Source organism: Protopterus annectens, chromosome 3.part0, assembly GCF_019279795.1.
Source record: "Protopterus annectens isolate FY-2018-M chromosome 3.part0, PAN1.0, whole genome shotgun sequence".
Lineage (NCBI taxonomy): Eukaryota > Metazoa > Chordata > Ceratodontiformes > Protopteridae > Protopterus > Protopterus annectens.
The window spans coordinates 864,514,641-864,531,571 of NC_056731.1; positions in this window are offsets into that span (position 1 = coordinate 864,514,641).

Here is a 16,931-nt window from a genome sequence, read left to right on the forward strand (position 1 = left end):
GTTGTTCTGGGTATTGTACTTGCTCCAGGCTTAACTTGCAGTCAGTTCTGATTGGCTGAGACTTTTAAGTATACTTTTTAAATTGTGCTGCATAGCAGGTCTTTCTGTTCTATTTGGCTGTGCTGTATTGTGCTGCACTTCTTTGCTAAACACTGCTATTGGATTGATTAAGTCTAACCAGATTTTATCTTGCAGGTCCTATGTGTAACAGCGGAACACTTTGCACTGTACAGATGCAGTTGGTTTGTTATATTCTTTATATAACTGTTATCTAGCATGCTTTGTATTCATCTTGGTCACTTGCCTAAGTTGCATATTTGCTAAATGTTGCTACTGGTAGCACAACGTGGCTCTGAGCTTTGCTGGGTTGTGCACTGTTCGTATCATTTGTTAATAAAAACTCACTGTTGTCCTCAGCTCAGCTTTACTGACTTGTGCACTGTTGCTGCTATATATGCATAAGAATTTGTTGTTGCCCACAAGTCAGTTGTTTAAATTGTTGTTATAATAACTCTTTGCTGCTTTCAGATAGGCTCTTAGCCATCATCGACAGCTAATGATGTTGACATTTCCCTTTTTATTTAGACTAGTTATCCGTGGTGGTGCAGCAGTAGCGTTGTTGCCTCACAGCAAGAGGTTCTCCCATTCGATTCTCATCTGGATTGCAGGGAGTGCCTTCTGTGTAGAGTCTGCCTGTTCTCCCCATCAGTTGGGTGGGCGTTCGAAAGACATGCATAAATGCTCGAGCCTTCATTGAAGGTTGAACGTCGAGCTGGCACCTCGGCATTCATGAAAATCTACTGCCAATCATTAGCGGAATGGAGTTCCGCTGTGGCGACCCCTAACCGGGAAAAGCCGAAAGACAAAGAACAACATTGACAGTAACTACATTTGGCTACTTCCAAGTATGTTGCAATGGAGTCTGATAAATTTTAGAAACAATCACTCTGTGGCATCTGATCCTGTTGGCTTTTTGAAATACATATTTTGTTGCATCCAAGCCAACCTCTCTTCATTCTATTGGTAGCACTTGAGCTTTGAAGTATGTGGTGTGACGTCTTAGCCAAGGTTCATCCATGCTATTGGGGGCATCTGAGCCTGATATTTTAGAGTATACTTTATATATGTTTTAATCATTGCTCAGCCCTCATTTTATTGTTGCATTATACTTGACAACTGTAACTGAGTACTGTAGCAAACTATATCTGTGTGCGACTCTTGAACATTGCTGTATTTAATTTATAGTACCTTTCCAGCCCCCATGCTATCATTATTATTATTATATTATTATTATTATTATTATTATTATTATACTGAATCTTTATGCTGTACCAAACTATAGCTGGAGGTTGAAGTAGTTGTTGTTTCACAGTTAGCACATATTTCCTAATTTAGTACATATTCTGCATAACATACTTTATCTGTGAAACATATTTTCCTGCCTTCTAACAAAATTGGTTCAGTATATCATTCCTGCCCTTGGTAATTCAATCCCCCTGGCAAGCCTACTACTATCTATACTGTTGCTGGACTCATTGCATTTGGCATTCAGAGATAATGTAGGAAGTGCCTACTGTACACTGACTGTCTAGTACTAGGGAACCACAATTACATGTTTTTTCAGAGATGTCATTATTTATATAACCTTGAGGCAACCCTCCCATGTACCCAAATCTTTAGTAAACAATACACATACTCATCCATAATTCTACAAGGTTGCAATAAACCAGCATACACTGAGGTTGTAAAAAATTTCTCAAGCCTCTGGGAATGAGGACAAAAGAGTCTTAAACAACAATCCATTAACACAACTCCACCATGGCTCCCTACACCATCTGAGGGAAATTTTTCCCGAGTGTCAGTGGTGTGCAGAAAACAAAACATGAACATCATAAGGCTGAACACTTTTCCACATAGGAAGTCATTGTTGGTACAGTTTCTAATTGTGCACAAGCAAAAATTCACTTTTTAGGGAGATTTCTCCCTTCTTCAAGTTGGTGTTACTGTGGAGTTGGTATACATACGTTTAGAGTTTATGGGGGTTTGCCCCCTCATCAGGGGTGCAGGGGGTTTAGTATCTGTAGAAAAACAAGAAAAAATGAGTTTTTCATCCTCTTGGTTTTCGGGCATTTTTTTAATTCTTTTGAAGGATCAGCTTTCAGGAGGTCAGTTTTCATAGTAGAACCCTCCACCATAGTGACATCGGTTCATAGGTAGGTACTAGGCTATTGGCCCTAGGGCCTATATAAGCCTAGCCAAAAAGTTCCTTGGCTTTTGCCACCCAAAAAGGTTATTTTCCTGCTCTTCTGTTGAGCAGAGCCACAGAGGTGATCCCCGGGGTGAATTTCCTATTTCCCATCCAGTTGTCTAGATTTCTCTTAAAGAGGGCTAATGAGGGGCTTTGCTTGGTGTGAATGGGTAGTCTGTTCCAGAGTATGGAAAGTCTCTGGGACAGGAATCTATCCCTCCAGCATGTTCTGTTCATTGTGATGGCAAGGTTTAGGTCCCTGGAACATGTGGCATGGAGAGATTGGGGTTTCTTTAAGTATAGCATGATCAAGAGAACTGGGTTTGACATGGCTTTGTATGTTAGGCAGAGGTCACCTCTGAGTAGGCGATAAGCGATGGAGTAGAGCTGGAGTTTATTGAGGTGATCTGTGTATGGCATCTGTTTGAGGTCGGTAATTCTCTTAGTGAGGTATTTCTGTGGCCTTTCTAGTTATTGCAGATGTCTTGCAAGGTACATGCCAAACAGGACATTGTACTCTGTGATGGGTCTGATGAGGGATGAGTAGAGAGGAACAATGACCTCTTTTTTTCGGAAAGAGAACCCTTTAGAGATGAGGTGTGCCATGTAGAAGGATTTCCTGACTACTGTGGTGATGTGATTGTTAAAGGAGAGACTAGTGTCCACCTGTGTCCCAAGGTCTCTTATCACACTTTTGGTTTTACGTAGGCTACCGGCTATGTGGTAGTTCATGGGTACAGTGATTTTTCCCAAAGGGGATGACAATACACTTTTTGGTAATGAGCTTGAGGCGTGACTTTGACACCAAGCATAAGTCTCAGTGAGGTCCTTTTGTAGAATGTCCACATCTTTAGGTGATTCTATCATTCCCAGTTTGCAGTCATCTGCTGTATTTGCCTGGACATCTGAGAAATAGATTCCAAACAGAAGAGAACCCAAGACTGAACCCTGTGGTACTCTGCTTGTCACTGGTTTGAAGTCGGATTTGGAGTCGGCTACTTTCACTGTGTGGGTTCTATCAGTGAGCCAGTTGGCCACCCATCTTGTAACACAGGAATTTATGCCCAGTCTAGTGAGTTTATCTATAATTCCAGAGTGGGGGATGGTGTCGAAAGCCTTGGTGAGGTCAAGATAGGCTGTGTGCACCACCTTACCCTCATGCATGGCTCTGGTAACTGCTTCAAATAAGTTAATCAGGTTTAGGAGACATGATCTTCCTTTTACAAATCCAAATTGAGTGGGGTGGAGGCAGAATATTGATGTCTAGGGTGATTAGCTTATGGTCGGATCTGATCAGTAAGGAGTTGACCTCTGGAGTGGAACATCAGTTATCCATGTTGGTAATGACCAGGTCCAAGACATTGCTGCCCCTGGTGGGGGGTATGGACAAGCTGATCCAGGGCATTAGAATTTATGAATTCCAGAAAGCATTGAGCTAATGAGTTAGTACTTGAGTAGTTTTCCCAGTTGATGGTGGGGTAGTTGAAATCTCCCATTATTAGGGTATTGGGTTGTACCTTAATATTATCCAGTATATCGAGGAATGCGGAGTGGGTATCCTGGGGCATGATGGGGGGATCTGTAGTAAGCTAAAACCTGGATTGCAGTCTTGCCCAGCGTTAGTTGCACTTGGGTACATTATGTTGAGCAGCTAGCCTGGAGGTGTGGATATGCTTAATGAATATGGACATTCCTCTACCTTTAGTGTTTTGGCCCAGGTTAGGTGGTCGAAAAGTGTGGTATGAATGATAGCCTGGTAATGAAGGGGTGCTCTCTGGAGCCTTGAACCAGGTCTCTGTCACTGCACAGATGTCGATGCTCTCCATATTGAGGAGTGCTTCGAGTGAGTGCATTTTGAGGTTTAGACTTCTAGCACTGAGTAGCATTACCCTCAGTTTTTGCTTACTTATACCTGCTACAGTGGTGGGTTTGTCATTTGAACCTTGCCTAAAAAAGGCACTAAAGGGGTAGCAATAGCCTTAGCCAGTATCCGGAATCCCAGGGGCAACAGATGCAGACTATTTCTGGCAAAGCATCGTGGTCTGTCTATCATGTCGTCCCAGGTAGACAGATACTGGATCCCCTTTGAATGACACCAGAAGCTTAGCCAATTGTTGAAGTCAATCATTTTGTCCTTGTACTTTGGTATCATTCTGGGCGATGGCAGGATGATACTCAGGGCTAGAGTCATACCTGCCCTGGCTACATGATCCGTTAGTTGTTTCATGTCTCTTTTCAAGCAGTCCAGGGAGGTACAGCTCAGGTCATTCACACAACATGGACAATGACAGAGTCATATTTGTACTTGTTGTGGAGCAACCTGAGTGTGTGCATTATGTGGTGGATCCTGGCACCTGTCAGGCAGCTGACAGTAACTTTCGCCTTGTTTAGCCTGGTGAGTGGGACATCAGTGTGCCTGACTACAGAGTCGCCTATGACAAGTGGGTTGGGTACATTGTTTTACCTTAAGGGCTGAGGTTGAATGGCACACTTATTTTGTGGTCTATGTGTCATATGGGTAGTGGGGGTGATGGGTTGCTTGTGTTACTGCTTTGGAGGTCTCTATTGTTTGGGCAGATTTTTATTGAGAGCCTCTGTGAATGTAGGTGTGTGTTTTGTGTTACTATGTATGGCTTTAGGTGGTGTATGATTTGATGGACTATTTGTTGAGTATGGTGTGGTGTAGGTGTTCACTTTCTCCTCTTGACTGTCTAAGTCCAGTCTTAGGTGGAGAGAGCTTGGTTTCCAGTTTGGTTATATAATTGCATCTCTCACAGGTTGTAGTGTTGGGTGGCAGGAGGAGAGGGTTGTCTGTGTACATGAGGCAATTGTTACATTGCTCAAGATGCCCAGATTCATCAGGTGGACTGGAGAAAACACCAGGGGCTGACCCTTAGACATGCCTAGATAGGTGTTCTTTAATTTAAGTACTAAAAAACTTTTCTCCTCCTGACAAGTGAGGAAAGTTGAGTGCTTCAGTAGTTTGTAGTTTGTTTAGTGCTTGCAACGAGTTTTGAACAAGTGCTGAGCACAAGGATGTCGTTTTGAGTGCTAAAGCTAGAAGACTGGCTAGTTCTAAGGGAAAATTTGAAGAGTAGACTTTCTGGCACCAGGAATAGTTTAACCCTAGTTAAATGACAATGCGTGATGTGCAAAACCACTCAAACACAGGTTTTTAAACAGAAAGATGAAAGGGATAGAAATAGCCCAAAATGGCCAATAGAACTACAGTTTCTGAGCTGAAACCACTCCTCCAGCGACAGATAGGCTGTTCCAAAGCTCACCACTGTGATGAACAGAGAAGCTTCCCTCTGTCTTAGAAAGGTCTGGGCAACACAGGAACTTACAAACAACCTAGATTTCAGCAAAATCTGAAAACTGGACTTTACTAGCTCTAGAAAGGCAAGAAACAAGTAGTGGGATAGGATATTTTTGTTTCTTTGGGTTTTTTAAAGTTAAGATAAATACAGCAATAAAAACACTTTTAACACAGAAAACAGTCTATCGCACTTGAGTGTGTAGCCCTTTACAGTTAAACACATGTAGAACACTTGAAAAACAATAATTTGAAGTGCAAGCAGTATAAGAATTAAAAAAAGCAGTTCAGATAAGTAGCAAAGTTAATAAAAAACAGTCAGAATAATGCTGCTAGCAAAAACAAGCAATAAAAAGCAAAACAGAGGTACTTAATCCACTTAAAGTCTCATTTTCTCTCTCTCTGCTACTGTAGAACTCTGCAGGACACCGAGGCAGGCTTTTGCTGAGGTAATACAAGCACAAAAACCGTGCAAACACAGGTTTTTAAATATAACTCTTTGAGTTACCAGGCTATAGACTGCAAACCTTCCACTGCCTCTAACTCTGTGTGGCCAAGTAGAAAATATCATATTATTTGGTGACTGCAATGTCAGACACAGTGACTTTTCACTTTAGGCTGGATCACAAAGTGATTGCCACCTTTCTGTTGCCAGAATCCATGATGGCTTTGGCACTCAACCCAGAAGCACATGCAGAGAGACATGCTGGGGCTTGCTGTGCATGAGTCAAATGCAGGTAAGCCTTTGGCCCTGAATGGGATCCTTCCCTCATCCAAAACGATGCCCAAATACAAAGAAAGGATAATTGACTTATAGCTGGTGTTATTCTAGAGGAAAAGCAATAAAAAAATGGATCTGGACACCAGAAATAAAAACTCACTTATTTTAATCCAAATACAAATAGCAGAGATTTCAGGAATAACCCCCTTTCAGTGCATATAAAACACAGTTCAAATACAGAGTTTTTAAATACAGCACGTGATCCCATCGCCCAATAAGAGCTCCACTTGTTATACAGAGAACCTAAAGTTTAAAGACACAGCAACGCATATAAAAAGTACATTCAAGTATACTTTTTATATACTTTTTATATGAGTTGCTGTGTTTAAACTTTAGGTTCTCTGTTGTATTTAACCCATTGATTTCAAATACTCAGTTGCACTCCTTGAAGCTGACTGTTATTCTAGGGGAGCCAATATGTGTCAGCATGGGACAAGATAATTAAAAGTCCAACTTGTTTTGCCAAGAATGGTCTGCACTTTTAGTTCTTTTGATTCTGCAATCTGACCAAAGCACTTGTTACCCTCATAGTGCCTTCTTAAGCACCTGCCTTCTGGACATTTCAGTTTTGGCCTCATCATGGCTGCTCTGCTCAATGCCAGAAGTCTTCCTGATCAATTTTAAGATCTTGAGACGGTACACCCTTTTTACTGGGTTTTGGCATCTCTCATGCATTTAGACCTTCTGCAAAATGCAAGGGAGTATTGATGTTTGTCAAAGATCCAAATGTCTATTGGCAGTACCCTTGACTCACAGATGAAACTTAATGAAATTCAAATTACCCTAAACAAGACTAATTATAAATTCATAGCTAGATATAGGTCACCTTTCATGTCCCTAGAGGATCACATATGTTTTCTAAATGTGCTTTCTGAACCATCCATAAATAAAAATGCCTTTATGATTGGTGATTTCAACTTTTCATTGATTAACTAGAGTATATTAACTATAAAGACTGAGTATGAACAAAGATTACTATACTTAGTAAATGTTAACTCCCTTGTATAAATGGCTAACCAGACTATTAGGGATCACAATATTCTTCACTGCATTCTCTCTAACACTGAACCTACTTGCACTAATTGGAATCTCTGGTCAAATCCAATCACAAACCAGTAATCTCTTGTTTTAGGGGGTCAAAACTCATATAAACAAATACTTCTGAATCCAACTTTAAAAAGAAAATCCTATTAAAACTAAAGGATGAACTATCAAAATTTAGCTGTCAGTATTTTCATTTCCGATGTAGCCTCAGCTGTCATTTATGCCACTGAATATTACTTTTACTTAGGTAAAATCATAAACCAAGCAGACCCAATCCTTGAGCTCTTTTTTCCCCAGACAGCTGACCATTAGCTGATCCCCATGCCTCACCTTATTTGCTGGGTCTGCCTACCTCCTCATCACTCCCCTAAACTAGCTCTAAATTACAGTTCAGGCTAACATGGGGACAACAGTGGAACACTGCTGCATTGGAATATTTTTTTAATTTACTTCCCATCTTTGGGCATGTCCATCAACATCCTAAAGGTCAGGCAAGCAATGGACATCAACAGTAAACCACCCCCTCACTTCCATGAAGGATTGATGTTACCAGGACATCCTACCCACCATCAGGCAACAAAATGCAGGTTTTTCCCTGGTCTCTACCAGAGAACTGAAACAATGGTAAGTGTCCAGTGCAGCACCCCCTTCCTCCTTCCCCCAGGATGTGCACACCCACCCATTCTCCCATGCCAGTGACTCATATACCTGAGTCTCTGGTGAAACCTAGGAAATTTGGGCCACTGTCTGGGCTTTTGTACTGGCTGCAACAGCACCCACATAATTAAAGTAGCATGTGCCACCTCAGAAAGCAAAAAAGGCGACTTGTTGTATTGTTAATGGCTCAGTACTGGGACCCTTTCTGTTTGGCATCAATGTCTTGGATCTCCAAACCACTAACCCAGATATATAGGTAACTAAATTCGGTAACAACTGCAAGCTGAACATTGTTATTCACTTGGCATCTAATGCTACATACTACCACATAAAGCATAAACTTTACAAATGAATGGTGCATTAGAAGCAAGCTTACATTAAACCTAAGGAAGAGTAGCATTGTCATCTTTGGTAACCCAACCTTGACAGCAGCTTAAACTGTTGACAGGACACCATTCCAGACTGATATGGTCATCAGAGATCTTAGCATCCTTCATAGACGACTCCATGCCCTTTACAAAACAAACGGCAATAGTAGTGAAGAAGTCTTACTGTCTAGTTTAATTAAAGTTGGAGTTTTTCTCCCCAGGCCTCTGCTGAAAAAGGGCTCTTCAGCTCAGTCGGACAATCCCGGTCAACAAATGTAAAATAAAATAAATAATAAAAATAGTTTAATTAATAACTAATGGGTCTATATTGAATCAGCGAATGCTTAAAAAAGCGAATGCTGATTAATCGACCCTATTTCAGAGAATGCTGAAAATCCTGAACACCTGGAACAGCAAATTTTTTCTCAGGGAAAAAAATCACTGGGCCGGTTTCGGGAGTTTGACATTTCCTCCTCTGTGGTGCGATCTCGGAGTTGGTATACTTAAGTAGGGGGGGGGGCGAAGCCTCCCACATTAAATACTGTTTTAAGTATTTTTTTTTTGTGGAACTAGTGTTCGGCATTAGGTCGATGAATAAGCATTCACTTTTTTAAGCATTCGCTTATTTAATATAGACCCTACCTATTTCAGCGAATGCTGAAAATCCTGAACACCTGGAACAGCAAATTTTTTCTCACGGAAAAAAAAATCACTGTGCCGGTTTCGGGAGTTTGACGTTTCCTCCTCTGTGGTGCGATCTTGGAGTTGGTATATTTAAGTAGGGGAGTGTGTGGGGGGGGACAAAGCCTCCCACATTAAATACTGTTTTAAGTATTTTTTTTTTTTTTTTTGTGAAATGAGTGTTCGGCATTAGGTCGATGAATAAGCATTAACTTTGTTAAGCATTCGCTTATTTAATATAGACCCTACCTAAAGGTATCTCATCCAGGTCATGTTATATTTCTGCCATGATCAGATCATTTTTGTATACTCTATCCAGCTCATCACACAGCTAGATAGACCTAGAGGTTCCAAACTAAAAGGATCACCAGACTAAAGAGTCTCGGCTATTAAGACAGGCCTGAAGCTCTGCTCCTATACTATGTCTCTTGTAGAAATCTGCAGGCTGATTTACTTCTAGTAGTCTGTGCTGTTAAGTATCCAACATTCTTTGATCTCCTACACCATCATAAGCTAAATGGCTCCACCAAAAAATTAAACTAAAGTTCTGAATCTTCATCATCAAGTAATTAAATAAAGCATGATGGGGGGATAGATTTATTATTCAGCACTTCTCCCACCTCTTGAATGATTTTCCATTATATACGTAAAACAGAGTGATACCCTCGTTTCCTTTAAAACAAATCTTGATAGATAGATGGGTACTTGTAAATTAATTCTGGAACTCAATTGTTTTACCCACCTGGAAGCAAGAAATACATTATAAGGGAGGTATTGGCAAGGCGATGATGGTCCATGGATTGACTCTGCCTTGTAAACTGTATGGCTAGCAATGGCTAGGTTAGCTTAGTTAGTTAGGTTAGGTTAAATATAATTCAGACACATTGGCACTAAGTAGATTGATTAGTCTAACCATTGTGCTATGAGGCCTGTATTAGCACATTGCAATGGGTGGCATCATTTTGCATGAGAGAGCTTACAGACCATAACCAGTGCAATACTGACTATATATGCCAACTTTCTGTAAGCGGATATACAAATACTGCAGGCAGAGGTTCACCTGGTAATCCACCCAAATAGTGTACTCAACATCTGTGATATATATGAGGGAGACTGCAGCACAGTGGACTGGTACTGTTGCTCCCAGCTGTGTTTGTGGTACAGTCCTAGAGCACTGGGCACATACAGAAGGACAAGAAGGACAAGATATAAGGGATGTGAATGCACCTGTACATGTTAAACATGACAACACTTTGTAAAGAGGATGGGTTAATATACTACGACTACTTAGGGCTAATATGCAGATGAGGGAAGGGAAATATGGAGCCCATGCTAATAACAACACATGGTACATGTAAAGGGGTGGTGTGCAGATGTATAGGGACCAACTAACCAAGTCCATAATGAGAGATATTGAGCCAGTGGCCTTAGGTGGATGACTTCTATAGACTGTCTTGCTCACCCATTGACTGACATGTGTAACCAACAGTTGTAAGGTACTTGCTATGGGTCCCCAGCAGAGACAACAGCTGGATAAGGTCACAAAGCAAGAGAATGAGTTATTACCAGTTCTGCACAACCATGGCAAGCAGTGCATCCTAGGTAAAGGTGCCAAAAAGAAAGTGTATCGATACCATGAGTGTCAGGTAGTGGTTCTACACCTTACCTACTATAGATCACATTTAACCACAAGACTGCAGGCTACCACAGTGATCCCAACACAACATTGGAGGATGTGATGCCTCTCTCCTCAGAAGCTTTAATAGACAGACTATGTGACTAACAAATGCACCTCTCATGGCCCTATGCTGTATTATAGTGTCAGTGTTACCCTGCATGACTGTGCTAAAAATGGTGGCTATGCCTTGCCCTCCTTCTAATCTGTTTAGAAAAAGCTATGTCTGAAGCACAGTGTAGCAGTCCCTGCACTGTCCTGCAAAGCCTGGATGTGATAATGCTTACATCATTTTATTCTGTGCTGTTTTTATCTTGACTGGTTGTTGTGGGCCAGACACCACCTCTTTGCCAATGCTGCAGTATTTTGCACCCAGATCTTCTTTTTATGCAGTACTGCTCCTTTTATAGCCTGCTCTTCCATTACTGATCTTACCATTATTCTGGGCACTGTTCATACCTCTCAGCTATCCAGATTTTCATACAATCTCCACATTTTTGCTTCATGTTTTTGGTCTTTTCCAGATTTTTGCCTCATATTTTTGGTCTGCCCCTCATAAAATGTGTTTTTTGGCAAATCACTTAGGAATGATGTCACTAAATGGTGATGTACACTTTAGTTTCAGAGTTCATATCCTTCAGAAAATGCATCCTAACACAAATCCTGTTATTCTAGCAACTTTCTAAGTTTATCAGAGCAATATTTAAAATATGTCCCTATTTTTGGGCCTTTGTCCCCCCATTATTTTAGATTTTGCCTAGATTTCTTGTGCTAAGAGGTTGAGATGTATGACCGTGCTGGAATGTTTTCTTTTTGCTGCAGCTGTTTATGTTGTGGCATGTTATGCAACATGGCAGATGCCATAAAGATTTTACTGCAGAGGTCTGATACATATTATAGTGGCCTACTTGATGTGTCCAGGTGGCAGACATGTCCCTTCAGTTGTCCAAATACCAGGGGTGGCCCGTGCTATTGGACTGCCAGACTGCAGCCCCCTCAACTATGAAATAAAGCAATAAAAAGAAAAAAATAAAGAAATAAAAATAAAAAAAAAATCGAAGGATCTCGGGTCTGTGTGTGTGTGTGTGTGTGTGAAGATGCCCCAGGTGCAATATACTGGTGGTTAGACTCATGGTGGTGTGGTAGGGAATACCTCAGGCTTGAACCCTGTACCTTGTATGCAGGTATTAAAGACCTGAATTCCCTACCCACCACCATTTGTAAAAAAATTGCAGATTTTTGCCTCATATTTGATCTGATCTGTTCCTCATAATATCTGTGGTTTGTAAATATTGCAATGCTTGATATTTGATGGTGTAGTGGTAGCATTGTTGCCTCACAGCTGCAGGTTTTCAGGTTTGATTCTTGGCTGGCGTGCCTTCTTTGTGGGGGTCTATATCTTCTCCCTGTGTTTGTGTGGGTTTGCTTTTGTGTCCTCCCATGTTACAAAGACATGTCTGCACTATTTCTTCCTGGGCCTCTGCTGAAAATTGTTTATTTGTTCCAAGTCAGACTGTCCTGATTAACAAATGTTATATAAAATTGACAGGCATTTGAATTTCAGACTTCAGGTTTCTGAATGTTTAATTCCTTGCATATTTGATGGGCAGTGGCAGTATTGTTGCCGCACAGCTATAGGTTTTCTGGTTTGATTCTTGGCTGGGGTGCCTTCTGTGTGGAGTCTGCATCTTATCCCTGTGTTTGTGTGGATTTGCTCTGGTGTCCTGCCATTTTACAAAGACATGTGTCTATAGTATTTCTCCCTGGGCCTCTGCTGAAAATTGTTTTTGTTCCGTCAGAAGTAAAATTAACAGGCATTTGAATTTCAGACTTCATATTCTTCAGGAAATACATAGTAAAATATTTTTTTTATTCTAGCAATAAATATATAGTAACACAACCTTTTATTATAGCAATTTTTTAAGTTTATAAGATGACTATTTGAAATTTGTCCTTATTTTTGTGACTGTAATACCCTGTTATTGGCTTTGAAATTTGTCCTTATTTTTGGGACTGTAATACCTTGTTATTGGCTTTGTCCGGGTGTTTTGTGCTAAGGTTGACAGCTATGGCAAGAACTGAATTCACTGAATATGTTTGAGGGCTGTATTCCCTCATTATTGGGTTTGTCCAGGTGTTTTGTGCTAAGAGGTTGACAGCTATGGTGAGAACTGAATTCATTAAATGATAGCCATTTAAGTTTCAGTCTTCCTCTCTTTCACAAAGCAGCTGATTTGGCGTAGTGGTATGTTGCTCTTGACTGTTTTGCACAGGGACCTTGGCAGTAAAATGTACAGTGGTAACACAGCATTTTTCTTTCACAAAGCAGGTGATTTGGCATAGTGGTATGTTGTTCTGATTCTTTTGCACAGGGACCTTGGCAGGAAAATGTATGGTGGTAACACAGAATTTTATTCTAGCAGCTTTCCAAGATTATACAAGCAATGTTTAACGTGTCCCTGGTTTTTGCCCTTTTGGCCCACCCCAATAAATTTGGCTTTTTCCAGATTTCTTGTGCTGCGAAGTTGAGATGCAGTTGAGTATTGAGTAGATTTTACAAGGAGCTGACAGCTGCAGGGGAAGGGAAGTTTAGTGCTGATTATGCTAAGTCAGCTCACATTGCTAATAGCACAACAGGTTGTGTACTTGCTTTTGATGCAGAAGGTTGTTGATTCTACTCCCATAACGGGTGAATGCTGCCATACTGAAAGTTAAGATACTAACTATGAGCCTGTTATCAGTTTGCCATCCATTTCCTATTGCACTATTACTAGCTTATTTTTAATGTAATTTATGCAACTTATTCCTCAGGGGCATCAGACACTTTATTTTTCGATGAAACCATGAAATATAAAGGTGATTAGCAGCAACCTCTTCATTACAGATTTATTTAACGTGGAATTATTTATATGACTTTTTTACTACTTCAGAGATTGTGCATATTTACTGATAATGGTGGACTGTAGAATTGTGCACATTTACTGATAATAGTGGACTGTAGAAGTTTGAGTAGACTTTTATGATGGAAATGTTCTGAATTGGGCAGTTTTGTCATTGGTGCATGTGTTTTGTTTCATTGTTTACTGGAAAAATGTTCAAAGCAATAGGAAGGTGTATCAAAGAGCACATGTATGTTTCATATGCAAGGGGCCTATGATTTGAAAATAGCCCAGAATTAATCTTTATGTGCCACGGGTGTATTTTCTTTGAATGTGGGTTTCAATGTTGTTTCAATGAATGTGAGTTTCAATGGCAGAGAAGTTTTAATGCCAAGTTTGTTTAGCAGATGTCTTAGTGTTTGTGCTGTAAAATGCAAAATAAAACTTTCAAATGAAGTTCAAATCATCATAGAAGTAAATCAGTATGCACATTAGTGTTTATGGTAAATGGAGTGAAACAGCCAAGTAATGGATCATTGGAATGGCTGCAGGGGGAGGCTCCATTCGACCATGGTTTTGTGAGGGGGAAGGGCGGCAAACTTAGGCAGCCCCAGCTGAACCATACCTCCCAACTGTCCAGATTTTCAAAGAATGAATAGATTTTTTGCTTCTTATTTTTGGTTTGTTCCTCATAAAATTTGTGGTTTTCTGGCAAATCATTTAGAAATTGAGTCACTAATGACACACTGAGTTTCAGACTTCATAACCTTCAGAAAAATGCATGCTAAAATAAGACCTGTTCTATCAACTGTCTCAGTTTATACAAGAGCAATTTTTTGTACTGTTTATATGTTCCCCCAATATATTTGGCCTTGTCCTGATTTATTGCATTAACAGGTTGAGAGGTACATGCAAATAAATTGCTTTATAGAATTAGGCATAGCCAAACCTCTCAACTGTCCCTGATTTTGGCTCAAAATGTTGCTCTTCCCCTAATGATCCCTCCGCAAAATAGCAATTTTGGAAGAAAACATGGAGGGTTTATAATTAAGAAATAACTGTAATAATCCGTTAGATTACTTTTATTTCAGAAATGCATGTTGATTATTTTATTTTGTCAGCCGCTCAAGTTAGTGGTACTAATATTAAAGTGTCCCTTCTTTGACAGGTTCCCAGCTGTATTGTGTTGCTATTTTATATTTTTACATCACATTTTTGGTCCATTTTTCATAAAATTGTGTTTTTTTGGCAAATTAGTGACAAATCATTAAAGACTGAAGTTAGAAAATAATGATAGACATTTGAGTTTCAGATTTCATACCATTCAGAAAATTCATACTAATGCAAGACCTCTATTATCTTTCTAAGTTTATAAAAGCAATATTTTAGAAATTGTCCTTATTTTTGGGCCTTTGTCCCATTTCTTTGTATGACTTTGTCCAGATTTCTTGCTCTGAGGTTGAGAGGTATGACAAATGTGTCAGGGCCATCACAAGTCAGCCAGAGACATTTCAAACTGTGACATACTTGTTGCACCCCACTCCCCCATGTAGTGACTCTGGATGTGTCAAAGCAAGGCAAGAAGTAGTTATGCAGTGTAAATGTGAAGAGTATCCCCCCCACCCAAGGTAGATACAAGTACTAGAGTGGCTTTTCATCTGTCCTTGATTTTTATAGAATGGTCTGGTTTCTGTCATATTTTTTGTACTATTGATTTATGCTTATTACTCAAAGTGCCTGTTGCTCTGTGTTTAAGTAGCAATACTTTAATGACCATCAGGTAAGCTTGGCTGAGATTGCAAGATGCAAGTAAGCTTTAATAAGCATACTGTTAAATAATTGCCAACACTGAAAGCCTTTCTGTTGCCATGTAGAGAATACTTAACTAGATAATGTATAAGCCTTGGGTATTGAAATGTATATGCCAGTATTTGTAATAAAGAACAGGATTACATTATTTTAAGAGTCTCATTACACTTGGAGACTTCCAGTCATCTCTGCAGGCTTTACCCGTAATCAGAATGCCAATCGTGTGGTCCATAACCTGTACAGTAATCCTTTTAAGCAATGTATCTTGAGCTTATTTCTTGTTTGCTTTTCATTTTTTACTTTGATCATGTTTTCCCCATGAAACAAGTAGATGTCAGGCAACAGGTCTTTTTTGGATAAGGAACATTTTTACAAGTGGAGGCATCAGAGATTTCTACTTTCAGCATGTTACTTGATACTTTAATAAAGCTGAATATAAATTATAATTACAACTGCAGTGCAAGAAGTGGTTTGAGTTGAGTGCTGCTTGTTTTTCTTATACTTGATTTTGACTGGCATTCCATTAATGTATTTAAAAAAAAGTAATTTATTTTTTCATGCGTCACAACCTTTTTTGTTTCCATCTAGATATTAAGCTGTCATGCAGCCAATGCATTGAAATATTTTTATTCTTCTACACTTCATTTTGTCTTGATTGGACTCTCATAATGACGGTATGGCACCCAGGGCAGTATATTTAGTTTTTGTGGTTTTGAGCATAGCTCCTCCCCTTTCTAGTTGGACGCACCCCTTCCCATTGACCCCACCCATTCAGCTGTCTCCTGCAGCCCCACTTTAATTTGAAGTCACCAGCCGCCACTGCCAAATACATGCTCAAAGATGTTCCTCATTCTTCATGGGCAGTGTTGTATGCATTCTCACTCCATGATCAGAGGATTGCAAACAGGATCATCATCCATGACTCCAAAATATATGAGCCATCACCTAAAACCCACAACAGTGACATCCTTACAAGTGACCTGCTCTCTGTTTGCATGGTATGCATGTATGTGTGCACCTACTGACAAGATGATCCTGTGGAAATCTCCTGACTTGATCTCCAGGTAAAGATTAGTCATATGTCATACATATGAATCATGGGAATTGTCAGGATGGTACATAAACACTTTATATAATATGGTCAGGGTATTACACATCACCTGTCAGTTGAGGATGTGGAAGCATATCCTATTAATGTATTTCATTCCCCATGGAACATGTGGGGCCTTGATAGCAAAGGGTATGCGATCTATGCCCCCCAAGACCTCAGAGAAATGGGCTATGCTGTAAAATACCGACATAGTGGTGGTTCTCTTCTCCATTGTCCTGGGATACCAGATAAGTTCCTCTACAAGGAGCAGATTGATGTCAATGAACTAGCATAGGATATCTGAGGTTGATGCCTGCAATACACCTAATGTGTTCTCTGTTTGTCACTGGAAGTTTTCTGTAGCTAAGATAGTTGCACCTGCA